The sequence below is a fragment of the Crocodylus siamensis genome, chromosome 3 (genome assembly GCF_052110815.1).
Source record: "Crocodylus siamensis isolate JL-2025a chromosome 3, ASM5211081v1, whole genome shotgun sequence".
NCBI classification, from domain to species: Eukaryota; Metazoa; Chordata; order Crocodylia; family Crocodylidae; genus Crocodylus; species Crocodylus siamensis.
This window is the reverse complement of record NC_143397.1, coordinates 57,510,144-57,527,583: the sequence shown is the minus strand read 5'-3', so window position 1 is coordinate 57,527,583 and position 17,440 is coordinate 57,510,144. Positions and strand designations below refer to the sequence as shown.

At 38.3% G+C, this 17,440-nt stretch overlaps 1 protein-coding gene and 1 long non-coding RNA gene across 2 annotated transcripts in view; both read left to right on the top strand.

Annotated features, from left to right (window-relative positions):
• FBXL17 (F-box and leucine rich repeat protein 17) overlaps positions 1-17,440 on the top strand; it is a 505,276-nt gene that overhangs the window by 31,617 nt on the left and 456,219 nt on the right. The gene's annotated exons all lie outside the window — the stretch shown is intronic.
• Positions 926-9,169, top strand: LOC149868298 (uncharacterized). The gene is made up of 3 exons (XR_016441216.1): positions 926-1,499; positions 2,773-2,922; positions 5,152-9,169. It is a non-coding gene; the product is annotated as an uncharacterized LOC149868298 (long non-coding RNA).

The window sequence follows — 17,440 nt, the reverse complement described above, 5'->3', positions numbered from 1 at the left end:
GGGAGACGATTTGTGGTTGATGCTGTAAGTGACTTAGTATCTCTTAGTGGGGGACAGTTTGCATTTTAAGAGGACACACAATATTTTTCTCTTTACTGGTGGATCAAACAAACCTTGTTTGGTTTTGGTGTTTTGATCTCTCTCTCTCTCTGTCTGTCCTTCCTGAAGTGGTTCAGAGTGTCTGAACCGCTTCGGAGATCCGGCCATAGGGTATAATGGGGAATCAATGAAATAGCTATAACTTTGTTGTTTTGTGTCTGAAAGATATGGATGAAACCTGCTGGGGTGGTAGTCTCTATTGAGAGCATAAAGCATGCCAAGTTTCAAGAAGTTCAGTACAGCGGTTTTAGGGGAACTGCACCCCAAATTCTTGAAAGCAAAACTCATGTCATGTCTATGTGTTATACCACAGCAGGCTGAAAACTGCAGGGGTGGTGGCCCCTGCTCAGGCCACAAAGACTGCCAAGTGTCAAGGAGATAACTGCAGGGGTTTGGGAGGAACTGCACCTCAAGCTGCGGACAAGCAAAATTCATGACATGGGTGATACTGTGTTAAGGCACAGCAGGGTGAAAACTGCAGGGGTGGGTAGCCCCTGCTGTAGCCACGAAGCCTGCCAGCTGTCAAGGAGATAGTTGCAGGGGGAGTGTGGCTTCTGGGGCCCTGCACCTCTAGCTGCTGATGGGCAAAACTTGTGACATGGGTGCTTGTGCAACTGACTCTCTGTCTTGGGGCAGTTGATTGTCTGTATTGATTATTTCTTCTCCTTTGTGGTTTTGTAGGTGTTAACAAGCAGTGATTAATACCTACAAAACCACAAACTCAGGAGAGGAAATAATCAATACAGACAATCAACTACCCCAAGACAGACACAGTTGCACAAGCACCCGTATCACGGGTTTTGCCTGTCAGCAGCTAGAGGTGCAGGTCCCCAGAACCCCTGCACCGATCTCCTTGACAGCTGACAGGCTTCATGGCTGTAGTAGGGGCTACCATCCCTGCAGCTTTCACCCTGCTGCGCCTTAACACACAGTGTCATCTAGGTCACGAGTTTTGCCTGTCTGAAGCTTGAGGTGCAGTTCCCCCCAAACCCCTGCAACTATCACCTTGAAACTTGGCAGGCTTTGTGGCCTCATCAGGGGCCACCATCCCTGCAGTTTTCACCTCACTGTGGTGTAACACACATACGTGACATGAGTTTTGCTTTCAAGAATTTGGGGTGCAGTTCCCCCTGAACCCCTGCACCAATCGCCTTAAAACTTGGCATGCTTCATGCTCTCAACAGAGGGTACCATTCCTGCAAGTTTCATACAAATCGGACAAAAACAACAAAGTTATAGATATTTCATTGATTCCCCATTATACCCTATGGCAGGATCTCTGAGGCTCAGCTGCTTCGGCTGGATTGAAATGGGAACCTGGACCAGAGCTCCGGATCAGATCACTGGTATCTGAAGCGGCCAGATCTGAAGCCGGATCAAATAGCTGCCTACTTGCACAGGTCTGGTACCCGCACTTCAAAATTGGGGCATATATCTTAAATGGGAATGCTGATTTTTCTACTGGGAATAGAATCATGGAGATGCTGTAAAATGGCAGCTGTTTTTTTTTTTTTTTTTTAGTCTCATCCCCTCTCTCTATATATACAGCTAGTTGCATGGAGGGAGGGACAGAATCAGTCTTCAGGAGCAGCTACATTTTTAACCTTTTCATAGGCACTGTGGAATTGGCAGTAGCTTTTGGCTAAGCAGCCAAGAGCTGCTGTCCTTTAGGCAGTGGCTGAGAGAGAGTTAAAACGTTTAGTTCTCACCTGAGCAGGAGTGGGAGAACATGAGTGTCATAGTGGATCAGATGAATGGTCCCTCTCACCCAACCTCCTATTTATGACAGTGGCAGAAGTCTTTCATAGTTTCTAGGGTCGGAAGGGACCTGAGTAGATCGTTTAGTCTGACCCCCTGCCATGGCAGGAAAGATTATTGGGGTCAAATGACCCCAGCAAGGTGTTCATCTAACCTCCTCTTAAAGACTCCCAGGGTAGGAGCCAGCACCACTTCCCTTGGAAGTTGGCTCCAGATCCTAGCCACCCTGACCGTGAAGTAGTGCCTCCTGATATCTAGCCTAAATCTATCTTCTGCCAGCTTGTGACCATTTTATTTCCCATCTCTAAAGTTGAAATACTATTATTTCACAGTCTGGCTATCATCGACTGAAACACAGTCAATGATATACAAGGCGAGTGTTGAACTGGTAGAGTGATATGCATCATTGGGCTTAAGATGCCAAAGAAAATATCTCCAACCATTCTGTTCAATAGTTTTTAGATCTATCATCCATGAATTTATCTATCATCCATGAATTTATCTATTCCCTTTCTGAATCTGGCTAAGCTGTCTTCCTCCTGGTACTTCCTATGGCAGTGAGTTCTATATTCGTTGGACTTGGTGAATAACAGTTTCCTGTTCACTTAGGTTATGCCGTTCATGATTTTCTGGACCTCAGTCATACAGCCTTTTTTCCTTTCTAAACCTTTTTACCTTTTTAGTCTTTCCTATATGGCACCTGCTCTAGGTCCCTGATCATTTGGGCTGTCTTTCTCTGTACCTTTTCTAATTCTACTAGATCAGTTTTTGAGATGTGGGGACCAGAACTGCACACAGTATTCAAGATATGTGGGTGCACTAGGGATTTGTATATTGGCATGACATGTTGTCTGTTTTGTTTTCACTTCTCTGCTTAATGATGCCCAACATTTTATTGGCTCTTCTGATTTCTAGTGCATACCGAGATGAAGTTTGTAGTCATTCGCGTTTGCAGGAAACAATTTGGCCAAAAATGTCTACGTGATTATTCATCGTCAGGCACTGCAGCCCCAGAGCACCCTTTTCCAGGGGAAAAAAATATCTACGAAGGTAAAGGTACCACAGGTGAAGAGCAGGGGAGACATTTATGCTTTGATACTGCTGTAGCAGAGATTATTTTACTTTTATGTGCTCAGTATTGATCCGGGAACTTAATCCTGTCATTCTATCCTTTCATTAAGCATATTTGAGCTCTGTCTTAAAGCAATTCATATTACTGTTTTCAGAGGGCCATTTTGAAACTTCTCATCTTTGATCATTAAAACTTTTTTCTAAGTTTGAGTTTAAATTTATTCATGACCCTCCTAGTGTACTTAAGGTGCTTTAAGCCATCTGTTAGTTAATAGATACAAAAATGTGTACTGTAATATACTTTTAGAAGGTGTAATAATGAAATTGAAACATTATATTAGAATATGGAGAAGTAGAATAAGCATGAGTTAAGTTTGAGCTGTGTTTTTGTGTATTAGCCAAGTGTGGTGCTAAGCGTGATGAAGTTTTAGAGCATGGACATTTTCCGTTTGCTTTCACTTTACGTTTTTCTTGAGAAACAGCATTTTCCTATCACTGTGGAATCCATACATTGTATAGATATGTATGACACCTTTACATGAAATAGTTAAATGTGTTGAAGGAATACTTGAAAGTAGACAAAGCTTTTTTTCCTAGCCAGTCTGATGCTTTGTCCAAGTACTCTAACCTAGTTAAGAAGTTTTTATTCCTATATGATTTTAAGAAGAAAAGTCTTGTTAGTTAGTGAGTGTACACTTTTTTTTTTTAGATAAATATATTTTGGTTAAAAACATTTGTACCACTAAGCAGATATTTAGTTTGTATAATAGTGTTCTGTAAATAGTCTGGTACTGAACATGTCTTTACCTTGCATTGGCCCTTAGGTGGCAATGTTGTCTTTGTAGATGGCAGTAATGAGCCTTTGTGTCCTTGGTATAACAATAATGAAGTCAGTGCATAGTGGACCATTTTTAAATTCTGTACTGGGTCTGTGTATCATACCTTGTTCCTTCTTATACAGTTCCCGGGATTGCTATTTTACTTAATTCTTTTTAAAATCACTTCAAAATATTTTGGCAGCTACTTCTTAATAAAGGTTCTGCAACTTAAATATTATAAAATGCACTGTAAAGATGAATATTTTAGTAGTCATTTAAAAAACTTTGCTTTTAAATATGGAACATTAGAGGTCCAATACATTAACAAAGAGTAAAGTTCAGCTAATGAATTGTGTGAAATAAGGGGAGTAATATTTAAGACCTTTTAAAATCAAATATAGCTAGTTAAGCATTTAGGATGGGAAATGTATCTGGGGCAGGAAATGAAAAATAGAAAATATGTGCTGAAGCAAGCATCAAGGATCCTGAGGGGACAGTTTGGAGAGAACCGGCAACCAGCTATTGTTTTTTGCTTAGACTTTTGCCCTATTCCCAATTCAGTTAACAGTATTGTGGCTGTGGGAAGTTTGAGGCTTTTAGTGGATCCTTAAGTGCAAAGGCCAAGGTACAGGGGAATTCAGCCTGAAGTGGGTGAAAATCTCTCTCTCTTATCCAGAACCAAGTAGCATAAGAAGATATTTTAGGAAATCTGAAGAAATCCTTGTCAGAATCTTATTTTCCCCATTTTAACATAAAGCCTGCTGAAATAAATGAATACATCTTACATTTTCAGGGAGTCTTAATTACTATTTTGTTTTTTGCAGGGCATGCATATACAGTATAAAATACAGAATATCAGGCAAACAGGAATGCACACAGAAACAAGTATCTGAAGAGTTTTCTGTTCAGTTATTTTTCAGGTCTCAATACTCCTTACTACCTCAGTTTGAGACTTAGTTAAACTAATCCCATTTAATCTCTTTGCTGTCAGGTGATTCAGCAGCTTTTGAACAATTAATACTGTAAGTGTAAGGCTTAGCATCATTGCATCACACATTAGAATGTAGTACCACTTTGATGATTGCACTTGGGGAAAAAAAATGTTTTCATGCTCTGTGGTTTGTTCAAAATCTTCTTTCTGCATTCAGGAGGAAGGTGTCACTTACATCAGAACAAATCTTTTTATGGTTCATAGTAACTGTTTCACCAATGCCCCTTAGTGATTATTAATTTCTCAATGTGCCCACAACATCACTTTTGAGAATTCTAAAACTTTTGAGGCAAACTTTGCTTACATACAAAGTTAAATATGTATTCATTTTTATTTTAACATAAATACAGTGTTTGTGAACATGCCAGATTGAAAGCACTGGAAACTGAAGTCCTGTTTTTGTCCATTAAACAGGTACAGCTTGAGCAGCAGCAGTGCAAGTTTCGCCACACTGCTCCACCAATGTGCTGCAAACCCTGACCTGGAGGGACACCTCTAGGAAGGGGTCTGAAGCTTCTTCAGTCTCCGTGCTCATTCAATCGTTACTGTGGCTGGCAACAAGAGTAACCATTTGTGATAGTGGATAGATACCCACATCACAAAAGCACCAAGAACCGGACTGAAACCAGCAGCTCATTTCAAATAAGCATCTGTCAGATGATGATGACTTCAGTTACTACAAACCTGGGCCACTGATAAGAGGTGAAAGGCTCCAAATCCTATTGCCAATCCCCTGAGTCTCATCTCGTATATAACAGTTTAGCATATTTATATTATACTGTACAAAACGAAAGTGTACAAATTGTAATTATTTTGTAAAGTAAGAGTGTGTACAGTTTTAAAATGCCTGCTTTTAAGTTTTAGGACTATGATTTTAAAAAGTTTTAGTTGAACCGTTTCATTGCTCTGTACTTTTTATAAAAATAGTACATTTTACATTTATCTGAATTTTAATGGCTAGTTGAATTTGTGATTTGCTTTTTTGTTATGCACAGTATTTTTAACAAATAAGCAATTTAAGTTGTAATATGTATCAATTTATAACTCTGTACACCAATTATTTTCACTGCATTAATTTTCAGTGTTTTCTTACAAAGCAATTGATTGTAGATTAGTGAGTAGTTACTCTACCTACTTGTGCAGCTTTAGGACTTTTAATTTTTAAATATAAATATAAGATATATTAATGAATATTCTTTCTGCAAATTCTTTAAGTTTTAATGCTACAGTTCAGGTCATAAATATCCCTGATGTGCATGAAAAATGTTCAGTAAGTGCACAAGGTCCATACAATATTATAATTTACCGATGGAATATTTAATTCAATAAAATTAAATTATGGATTAAATAAAATGAAAAAAGTTCAAGTTACGTCTATATTTTGGTCCAGGCTTAAATGTGGTGTGATACTGAATACTTGTCCGTGAACATAAAATAAATACATTTTATTAAATATACTTTATGTATAGTTGTACAGATTTAATCATTTATTGATTTTTTTTTTTTCCAACAGGAAAATTGCTATTTTTTGTACTTGGACAAGGTAGTAAATTTGTACACTATAAATATGATGTACAATAATAATGGAGTATAATTTTGAAAGCTCCAGTTTCTAAAAATATTTCAGTAATAATATAATGGGTGGAGATCACAGGTAGAATTTAAAGGCAAATTGCATTAAGCTGGGGATACAGAATGTGATCCAAATCCTGTGCTCACCTGTGTAATGTGAGAGAGACAAGCCACACACTCATTTTAAATGTATACTGAAGGAAATGGCAGTACTCAAGTGAGTAACGTGAACATGTCTTTTCTTGTATTTAGGGAACATGCAGTGTTCTGTTTTCTATTAAACTGCTGACCTGCAAACATCAAGTTAAAATGTATTTAGCAGCGAGGTAGACGGAATGCCCTAAAATGTCATCACTGCTATATATTTTGATTATCTGAATGATTTGTTTTATATATCAGGGAGAAATGCTCATCAAATTAAATTAATAGAAAGGTGGGATAAGCAAGTCTGTACAAGAAGAGGTTTCTTTATTTATAAAAATTCTGTTACAGGATGTAAATAATTTATTGAGAAATGTGTGTACAGCTCAAGATCAAGGGGTTTCTTGTGAAGAACCATGTTGAACAGTTTTTGAAAGATATATTATGCCTCAGTTTTTTCACTAGAATGAATAAAAAGTAATTATGTAAAAAGCTCTAAAACGTATAAGCAAGAAAATTAAATGCTGATTAATGGATAGTGTGCTCTGTAATAGACTCCATAGACCTTCAGTTAGACCAGAGTATAGATACTCTATTAAAATAAGAGTCAAAGCACGTAAGTTTGCCAGGTATTGACTGGTAGCTTGGGATTGGTACCAGGATATTTGGAGCCTTTTGATTACTTGAAATGTATATTATTGTCCAGGTCAGTGGTAACTAAGTCATTTATATTTTAAAGTCATCAAATGAGACTACTGTGATGTTACTGAGAGAGAGAAAGGGGTCCCTTGAATACCTACAGCTGGCTTGGAAAAACTAGAACTGTTTAGTACTTTGTCTTTAAAGCTACATACAAGTGATAATTCAGTCTCTTTTATTACCTCTGAACCTAGCTATTGTCTTCTTTTTATGAATGGGGAAGATGGGATACCAATAGTTTGAGACTTGCCAAAAGCCACAAAGTTTATCAGTGACATAACTAGAAATAAATAAAGGCCTTCCTTTTAGCCTGGCCTTTGGCCAGTCCTTTGGAGCATCTTGTTTATCTGCCTTTAGAAAGGACGGGTTTTTCACATTGGGTTCCTAAAGAAAGAAGTGTGTATAGAAGTTGCTGAACACCTAGTTTCCACTAATGTGATTTTAAAAAAAATGTAGTCTATCTCTTAAAAATAAGGGGTTTTTGATTTGTGTTGCTTTTTTTTTTAAACTGAGGTGACCAGCTTAAGACACCTAAGTTCAAATTTCTCAAGTTTGGGTTTCATACTCCAAGAATATAAATGGAAACCTTCCTTAGTCTTTCTTTATCGTTTGCAGAAAACAAAGTTAACGTGAATCATTTGCAGTTCACCATTTGCAGGATCATAGAACTGATGGGTTGCATACTTGTTAAAATGTATCCACACTCTTGAAGATGAACAGTGGCTTAAAACTGATAATGTGGCTTCTAGTGGGTTGTTGGTTCCTTTTGTTGAAAAGAGATCACAAATAAGATGCTGTGAAGCAACTCCTTAGAACTATCATGATTATTACTTTAAAGTGGTGCAATTTGTGTACAAAATACGCTCTTTATCTGAACTGAATGAGATTATGCAAAAATAAAAAAGATGAATAAATTCATCTTCTTTACATCAGCTCTTTCAGCAAATACCAGTAAATCTTTTTTAGCTTTGTAATGCTAGATAGAAGCTGTCTGTCTTCAATTGCGGCTCCCCAATAGAGTTCAGTCCTTCCCATTTCTTCTTTGATTATAAACACAGGATAATTCCCTACTTTAGATTTTGACAGAACTTCTTTTGTGTTTGGCCTCTTAAATGTTGGCTTTGGTAGAAGAAGCGTCATATTCTTTCTGTCCATATAATTGTCATGTACCAGTTCGTGTGGTGTCCAGGTACCGTGTACAGTCATGGCCTTAGTATTTTCATCTTGAGGTGAGCTTAGTTTATTTACTAGTGATGGTTTGTCCTCATTAAAAAAGGTAATTCTGATGGCACTTTCACAGTAGAGGGCAAAAATTGATTGGACATGGAGACTGAAATTACTCTATCAAACCTATAAGAAGTTTCTCCCAGATCACAAGTACATCTCCATAACTTTTCTTCCTTCTTATAGATAGTAACATTGCCCAGATGTGCAAGCTTGGGTTCATATTTCATCCTTAATTAATTAATTTACTCTACCTATATTTTGGCAGTTCAGCCCCTCATGTGCTGTCCAAACCACAACTTGGATATATCCTGCCTTAATTATAGTTACCTGTCCTTTGGCCTTTCTAGCCTCATTGTTTCTTTCCCGTTTGTCCAAAATGTAGGTCCTGAAGTGGTTTTTACCTATTGATCAGATTATACAATTTCATACTTCAAATTTGCCTATGGGCTTGATTTTACTTGCCGAATTCTAAATTTCTTATGTCCTTGCTCTCTGTCTCTTTGGTGCTTTTCCTCTTCCTTGTCTGTGCATTTTTCCATGCAGCCCCAAATTCTACCTTGGTCCTTTTATCAGTCGTTTGAGATCTTTGAGCTTCTATCTGAGTAGGTTTTATCACATCACCAAACAAAGCTGGCCTTAGGGAAAAATAGTGCCCTGGGTGAATTTGTATTTTGTATTTCATCCCCTTTCTCTGGCACTCTCAAGTCAGTAGCACTGCTGCAGGCAGAAGCAGAGGGGCAGGGGCACAGTCTGGTGGAGATGCAGAGTGGCATAGGGCACTAGCTTGGCTTCTCCTGAGTAGCAGACGGAGGTGGGGGGGTGGGCTGGGCTGGGTACTGCTGCTTGGGCAGGGAGGGGTGGGGAGAGAGTGCTGCTGTGAGCATGGGCTGCTCGTGTGTGTGTGTGTGTGTGGGTGTGGTTCATGGTGTCTCCCTAACCATGGCATCCTGGGCGATTGCCCATGTCTCTCACCCCTAAAGCCAGCTATGAAGCTAAATAATAGAAGTAGTATATAACATACTATTTTTATGTGATACAATCCTGTCATTTGTTCTTATGATCAGATTGGCTTTATTCCCGTTACCATCTTTTTGTGTAGACTTGTTTATTTGCATATTGCTTACTGTTTAAGAAACTATTAATTCTTTGCAAACAACAATAGTGGAAAAACTAGTACTGCCATCCCATACTCTACCTTTTGGTGGATAAAAGGAATATTTGTGGAATAGAAGAAATTTTTTTTATCACTTTACTGTTTAAAATAGTAAACCCTCTGTTGAAAAATATTTTGCGTTGTTAATGGGGAAAATTCCTTAATTAATAGGGTTGTTACTCCTGATTAAGGAATCCACAGTAAAATGAAAAGGGGCAGGGCCTTTCTCTCACCAAGCACTGGCCTACAGCCCAGCACCACTGGTGATTAGTAATCAATTAGCAATAATCAGACAACACAAGAGGTTGAGGGGTAATAATAGCAACTATATTCAACAACAACCAAAGCAGCTAATTAATACTAGCAACAATGCTCACATATCAATATTAACAACAACAATGTACGAAGAGAGAGACAGCTACCAATGAGGGTGCTAGAGAGCAGTTCTCCTTTCATACACTGTCAGCACTCAATCGCTGCAGTCCCACCACTTGCACAGACCCACTCTCAAAAGCAACTCACTTCCCAGGCCCTTCAGCCACAGGTGCTCCAGACTCAACAAACATCCTCAGCCCAACTGACAGCCAATCCTCCTGCCACCGCTCATCACACTTATTGGGTGTGTTTTCATGCTGGACCATGTTGTCCTCTGGCCTTCCAGGCTTTTGGGTACAATGCTTCAAATGTGCGCTCACCAGTTCCTCTGTCAGGAGGAGATACTGATCTTTCAGATCCTCACTCTCACAGGCACCCCTGGGGAATAACATCCATATGTAGGAGATTCAGACAAACCACAGGAGAACACAGAGCCCTTAGATCTGTGCTCCTTTATACTCATCCATGACTGGCTCTTGTATGTTGTGCCATCAACCACACACATGCACACAACACTCATCGCTGCACACATACCTCTTCCTTGGTATACTTGGCACCTTATCTGTCTGTCATGAGATATATGTGACATATATCTTTTGGCCTTTCCCGCCAGACAGGGATATTATCACGCATACTCAGAGCTCACTGAAGTTTAGGAGTTCACTGACTTCAGAACCTTCTGACTTCTAGTCAATCTGAGCATGTGTAAACTAGTCGGGCCAGGGGATATTGTGACCTCTAGTCTACAGCATTTTGAGAGTCTTAGAAAATGAAAGCAGCCTACTGGAAATCAGAAAATGTAACCTTGCTTATTTGTCTTGTGTGAACTTCAGTTTTTTTCTTGGGTAAGCATAGATAAAGTAAAGAAAGTGTAACTTTTAAAAAGTTGTTCATAGACATAAATGAAGATGGAAGACATGAAGATTATGTGAAATGAAGTGTTGCTGCTATTGATATGTTTAAGAAACTCAGTGTTTGGTCTAATATGCTAGCTTATTATTTTCTTAGCATTAAAGTATTGCCGTTGGAAGGTAGTAATGTGATAAGAAAGAATAACAAAATGTATGATTTTTGTTTTTAAAGTGTTCATTAAATAATAAAAAAATCAAGTTATTTAAAAAATGAATTTTCTTGGTAGTCAGAGCTAAATAAAAATATCAGCAAGCTTGTGTAATTAATTATATTTTCAGCTCTGCAAGCCTGGAGACGATAGATAATTATAAAAGGGCATAGACTTTGGTAGAGTTGTTTCTTGTGGGGATCAACACCATTTTAAAATAATATGGGAATAATTGTCTCAGCCAGACTTCCTTTTACTTCTTCCATGGAGCACAGAATTGTTTTAGACAGCAACAGATTTACCTTTGCATTTCATTGGTTGCTGGCACTGATGGGGGGAGTATTGTCATAGTTGCATCATAACCTTTTTTGGTTTTTTTTTTAGAGAATATGGCTATGAATGATACTTGTGTGTCACTTGTATTGTTCTGAATTTATATGGTATTCCCATTGCCCCACCCACTTTGATCTGGCAAATGGAAGAAAAACCTGTTGATGCTTCTGATGAAATAGCTATTTGTTGATTTTTAGTGATCTGTATGATGGTACAACATCTCTTTACTTGCTGAGGATTCTACTTCCTTTGTTGCTTATATGTAGTTTACATGAGGGTCTTTTGGCTGGATGTGCAGAGAAATACTGATACTTTTATCATATGTACAGCATGTTGGGTTTAATGGTGATAAATTTTCTTGTAAACAGCTGCTTAGCTGTTTACCGTGTCAGACAGGAAGTGGGGAATTACGTTATGCTTAATGTAGGTGCCTTCTCTCCTTTCCCAAAAGACATCTATTTGCTCATTAGCTTTTTTCATCCAGAGGAAAAAAATATTTTAAAAGCTGTTTTAGTGTTCCTTCACTGGTGTAATGCGATACTATTGCGGTAATTTGCTTTTAAAAATCCTTCACCTTCCACCTATTTATGGTGGTAGCCACTAGGCCTGTACAAAACAGCTAATATTTGCTTTGGATTTGGATTCGGCTGATTTGGGGGGCAGTGATTTGGTTCAGTGATTTGAATCATTGTCCCAAATTGATTTGGCTGAATCTCTGGATCAAACAGGCCCCATCCCCCACCTGGTCTCCCAGCCCTGTCAATGGCTGCCCTGCCTGGCCCTGGCTGCTGCCAGGTGGGGCAGGGGGGCAATTCCCCACTGCCTCCCACTGCACCGTGCTGTGTGAGGGGCTCTGCTACGAGCCCCCATCCCCTGCCCGCTCTCCCAGCCCTGTCGACAGCTGCCCTGCCCAGCCCCAGCTCCTGGTTCTTTAAAAAACAACAACAACAACATCAACCTCCCTCCCCCATCCCCTGAGCCTCCATCCCCTGCAGGCTCTCCTAGCTCTGGCATCCTGGCTCTTAAAAAACCCCCCCCAAACTCCCTCAAAATGCAAACAAAAACCCCCAAACCCCACACTCACTGGCTGCTGCCAGGCAGGGGGGTGATCCGCAATGCCCCCCACTGTCTCACGCTGCATGGGGGGCTCTGCCATGAGCCCCCAGAAGCCCCAACGGCCACTGCAGCAGCTGGAGGGGCAGCAGGGATCACCCTGCCACCTGGCAGCAGCCGGTGAATACGGGCTTTAAAAAATAAAAAAATAGAGCTGGAATGCTGGGGCTGGGTGGGGCAGGCAAGGGGCAGGCTGGGAGAGTGGGCAGGGGTTGCGGGGCGCTCAGGGGGGCTGGAGGAGCAGGCGGGGGATGGCGCTTGACAGGGGTCTCCTCATGGTCCTCTAACCCTTTCTCCGGCTCCTCCCTCCCCACTTACTGGCATGGAGTCTGGGTCCAACTCCCTGTGGCAGTGAGTGGGAACTTTCTGAATCTCTGAAGCTCTCCCAATCTTTTCTGAATCAATTTGGATGCTTCAAATTGATTTGGACCTTTTTATAGGTCTCCTGATTTGATTCGTAGATTTGGCTGCCGACTCTCTTCGGAATTGAATCAGCACCCGAAGCTTTGCACAGCCCTAGTAGCCAGTAGCCAACAGAATGTTGGACCAAAGGAACTAGGTTGATACAAGCTAGTTTCATACATCTGAATTTATAGGGACAAAAATACTTCAGATACCTTATAACCTTAACACATGTAACAAAAATAATGCTGGGTAATTTTTGTATCCAGAGAAAATGTGCTCTCCTGATGCATTAAAAATTCAGTCCAAATTATCACTGTTAAATAAGGCTCCAGTCCTGCAAACATGCCACTGGGACTACTCATACTTAAGTTAGTCATGTTTGTAACTGTTCAGAAGGTTTAAAACTCTCAGTCCCCATCTAGTTATCTCCAAATGCTAGATTTTTATTTAAATATACTATTGTAAATTTAAAAAAAATAGTTTTCCATCTTGCAAAAATATACAAAGTAGCATTATTGACTACTATGTTAGCTTGGAAACTTTCCTCCTTGTAACCTATACTTAAAATAGTAGAACAATTAAAAGTGTGTTGTTGTGGAATGTATTATTTGACAATGTACAATAGAAGGTAAATAAGGTAAACTAAAGTCAAATCCTCCTACTTTTAATACCATGGTTTCCATGCTCTAGATTTATTTTTATATATTGGCATGTTCATTCATAATTTAACATTGGCCATTTAATTAAAGATGGATATGGGCCTTGAGCATGTTAAAGAAAATGCACCTAAGAATAGCTATGCTATTATGAATGCTATGTTTTAAACATTTCTATCCTGAAAAATGTGCATCTGATTACAACTAGTTTCCATTCAGGCGATATTAGCTATGCTGATTCCTTTTCTAGTGTAATAATATACCTAAGCATAAGTGATTTTTAGCATGCTCTTTGAGGAACCAGAATTTGAGCGTTTTGTTGTCTACTTAAAAAAAAAAAAAAAAAAGAAAAAAAAAAAGAAAAAAGATACTATTGGATTTTGTATTTTAATAAAATTTGGAAGCAAAAATACATTTTTATCTGGTAGTTCATATAGAAATTTTAATGGTTTCCTCTTGAATTAAACATGTTTTTTATCTTTCTGCTGTATTTTTAGGAAACCCTGCTTTGAAGGAAGATAAATTTAGATGCATAAACAAAAAGCAAAAAGCAGATTAAAGATTTAGATCCCATGGTTTAAGACTTTGCACCCAAAATAAATGTGCTCCTTTTATCTGGTCACTTCGTTAATGATGTCATTCTTTATTTATCAAATCTGTTCTGCTGAGATTATTACTATGCTGAGACTGTGTTTTCCATAAGAACTCCAGACACCAATTGTTTACTGTTCATCAAACTGGGGTGTAATTCATATTCTCTGCATCTAATACTGAATTGTTTCATAGATTTAATGAATGTCATAGTTTTAATCAGTTTTATTACTCCAGAAATTAATGCTGGACTGTGCTATCACCATTGTATAAAGGGAAAATCACATTTGAATATAGTATCCTATTAAGTAATGTATATTTGTCCTTCTTTGGAGAAAGAACTGCCTAAATTATTTTCTTTGCAGGACTGTGAATATTGTGTGTGTGTGTGTGTGTGTTATCTGCCACCAAGCAAACTGATACTTGAAAAAACAGTTTGCTTAGTGGCAGATAAACTACACAGCTTCATAACTGTGTGGTTGTACTTCTGACTTGAACTTGTCCTACAGGAAAGTTAGATTCATGTGTGGAAGCAGTAATTATGAGTTTTATGGTCCTCATAGTAGCACCCTTTACATAAGAAACTGTTTTCATATGAATTGTTTTTAGTTGATGTGTTGTTGTTAGAAACAATTTTATCATTACTAATAATACTAAGGCAGTATATTTCTGATTAATATGATGACAAAATACAGCTGGGTGCCAAGTCAGATGTTTTACTGACGTTTGTGCGTGCTTATATTAACACTATTACCTTTATCAACCAAACTTCTAATCCAGTGACTCTCACCCAGGGTACCTTGGCAACCTGGGGTGTTTGAGAGTCTTTCAAGGGTAATGCACCTTGCTGCACAGTGTTAGCAGTGTTAAGTGTACAAACACGATTCACAATATAAACCCAGAGTTTTCATATAGGAATCCATAGTGTTAAAAATGTTCTGACTTGTGCTCTTTTTGAGTTCTGTACAATAAAAGAATTGCTCTGCACTCATAAAAAGAGTGAAAACTAAGTGGCATTTTTTGAGGGGTGCCTCAAGTCAAAAAGGTTGAAAACCACTGTTTATAATCCCATCAAGAAATATCAAGTCAGGGTCTATTTCTGTAAAATCATGTTGATTGGCATGAATTGCCGTACACTACAGTAATGCTGTAATAATACAGTTCATAGTCAACTGTTCTAGTATTTTTGCCTCCGACCAGTGTGAGACTGAGAGGCCTATTTGATATTGGTTACCCCCTTTTTTTTTTTTTTTAAATAACACAACAATTAGGTTTCTTCCAGTTCCATGGAGTTTCTAAAACTTGTTGGCAGTCAACATTAATGATTCAGAAAGCTCTCCAAATAACTTTATTAAACCACTTCAAAGCAAGCTATCCAAATCTATTGATTTGTCTAGCTTGAGGAGCTTCTGTTTAACATCCTCCTGAGTTACTATTGAAATAGGATTTACTTCATCACCTAATTTCCACCCCCCAAAACTAAAATTCTTTGCCTTTTAAACTTGCACTATATTCAGTGACATTTTAACTATTTTTCAAAATTGTGTCTCATCTGTGAAACCACATGACATCAAGGACTTGCTGTTCCCATTCCAGATTTACTTTTAAATTAAAATTTTATGAAATAATTGGTCAGCACTTGATAACTCACTATCTTTGTGTGGTGTTGGGAGGATTCGAGGTTTTACTACCTTTTCCTTGATCTTTCTAACCATCATTGTCTATTTCTCTTAATTTTGTTTTGTAATCCCATATAAACAAAACAACTAAACAACCCACACTCTTAATACACTGATTCTTTTGTATAAGGAGATAATAGGATTAATAGAACATAGTATTTCAGGGTGATTCTTACTGGCAGATTCAGTGCAGCCTAAGAAGGTAGTTTGACTTTCTCTTACTCTTATTATTTTATATTCTTTAGCTACTAAGCTACATTGTTGATATTGTTCTGTTTTCCAGTTCATGCCTTTTTTTTTTGATAAATGGTCACTTAATTCTAGTGCTCCATTTTTATTTGTTTTTGTAGTGAGCTTGTGTCTTAATTTTCCCTTCTCTGTTAACATATTCCATTTCTATAGCCTTTCAGATTATCCTCCTGGTCTAATTTCTGGCAGCACTGAGTTCATAGACGAACAACAGAGTTAGCTGTTTTTTGAAGAGGATGTGGTAGCAAAGCAATGAAGGGGTCTAGCTTAGATCAGATATTTTCCCGAATTAGTAATTCGGCTCTGAATGGGTACCTGGTCATTCAGACTGAGGAAACAAAGGCACCTGGGTTTGATGCTAGCTGCATGGCTCTCTTGTGTGCTGTTGTCCTGAAACACTGGTGAGCCTTAAACATTAGCTCAGTGGGCCATTTGGTTTGGATAGATTTTCATTTTGTATTTTGAAATTACCAGCAGACCCACTGGGATTATTTGCCTAATTATATTTAAGTATCACTTTTTTTCTATTTATTTGCAATATTTCCTTTGGAGACTAAATGTATTTTGAATTTGCCAAAGTTTTAATATCTCTCTCATGGCTTTTAAGGAATGAAACATGGATAGTAATTTTTAGAATGGCTTTCAACATTTTTTCCCCAATGTGAGCTTTACAGAAACTGATCTTGAAGGCTTTCATTTTCTCTTGGTTGCTCAAAATATCTTTTGAATCATAATAGTTTTGTCTTGAAAAGTACAAACTGAATACAGGAGGCTGAAGGGCCTGAATTTATACAGGGTTGTCTTACTTCCATAAAGAAAATATGTATGTTACAGATTCCTTCCTCTCCATTTTGACATAAACACTTAATTTTTCCCCCTGTAGTTGTTATTTTAGTATGCTCTTGAGATCCTCTGTGTTGTCAGTGGTGATGTTCTTTCCCTTGAGCACACTTTCTCTTGACTGCTTTTTCTGTCTGTTAGCTGACTTTTCACCATAAATTTTCTGTTGTTTTCAGATGTTGATGCTGAGCTTGTCTAAACTTAGTTTATAGAAGTGTTTGTCTAGGAGCAAAACTCTCCTACCTTCTGTGCGATGCCATTGGAGCTGGACAGGCTGCTTTCCCGGCAAAATTTCCTGTTTCTCATTAACATTTTAAAGTTTTATGAAGAGGGAGAGACAAAAGCAGAGGTCCTCATCTACATGGGAATAATCAGTAAACTATTATCTGGGATGTGATAGACCAAAATGTAGGTTTCCTGCTTTTGTTCAATTCAGAATAGGGTTTTGAACCTCAGTATTTCACATCTTAGCAGAGCAGCCTAACCATCAATCTCTTGTTTTTTTGGGTCTTTTTGAAAGTCAATTAAATATTATTTGGAGAGATTTGAATGTCTGTCTCCAACATTACATTCCAGATGAAAAGATCTGTGGGTAGTGGATGTGATATGC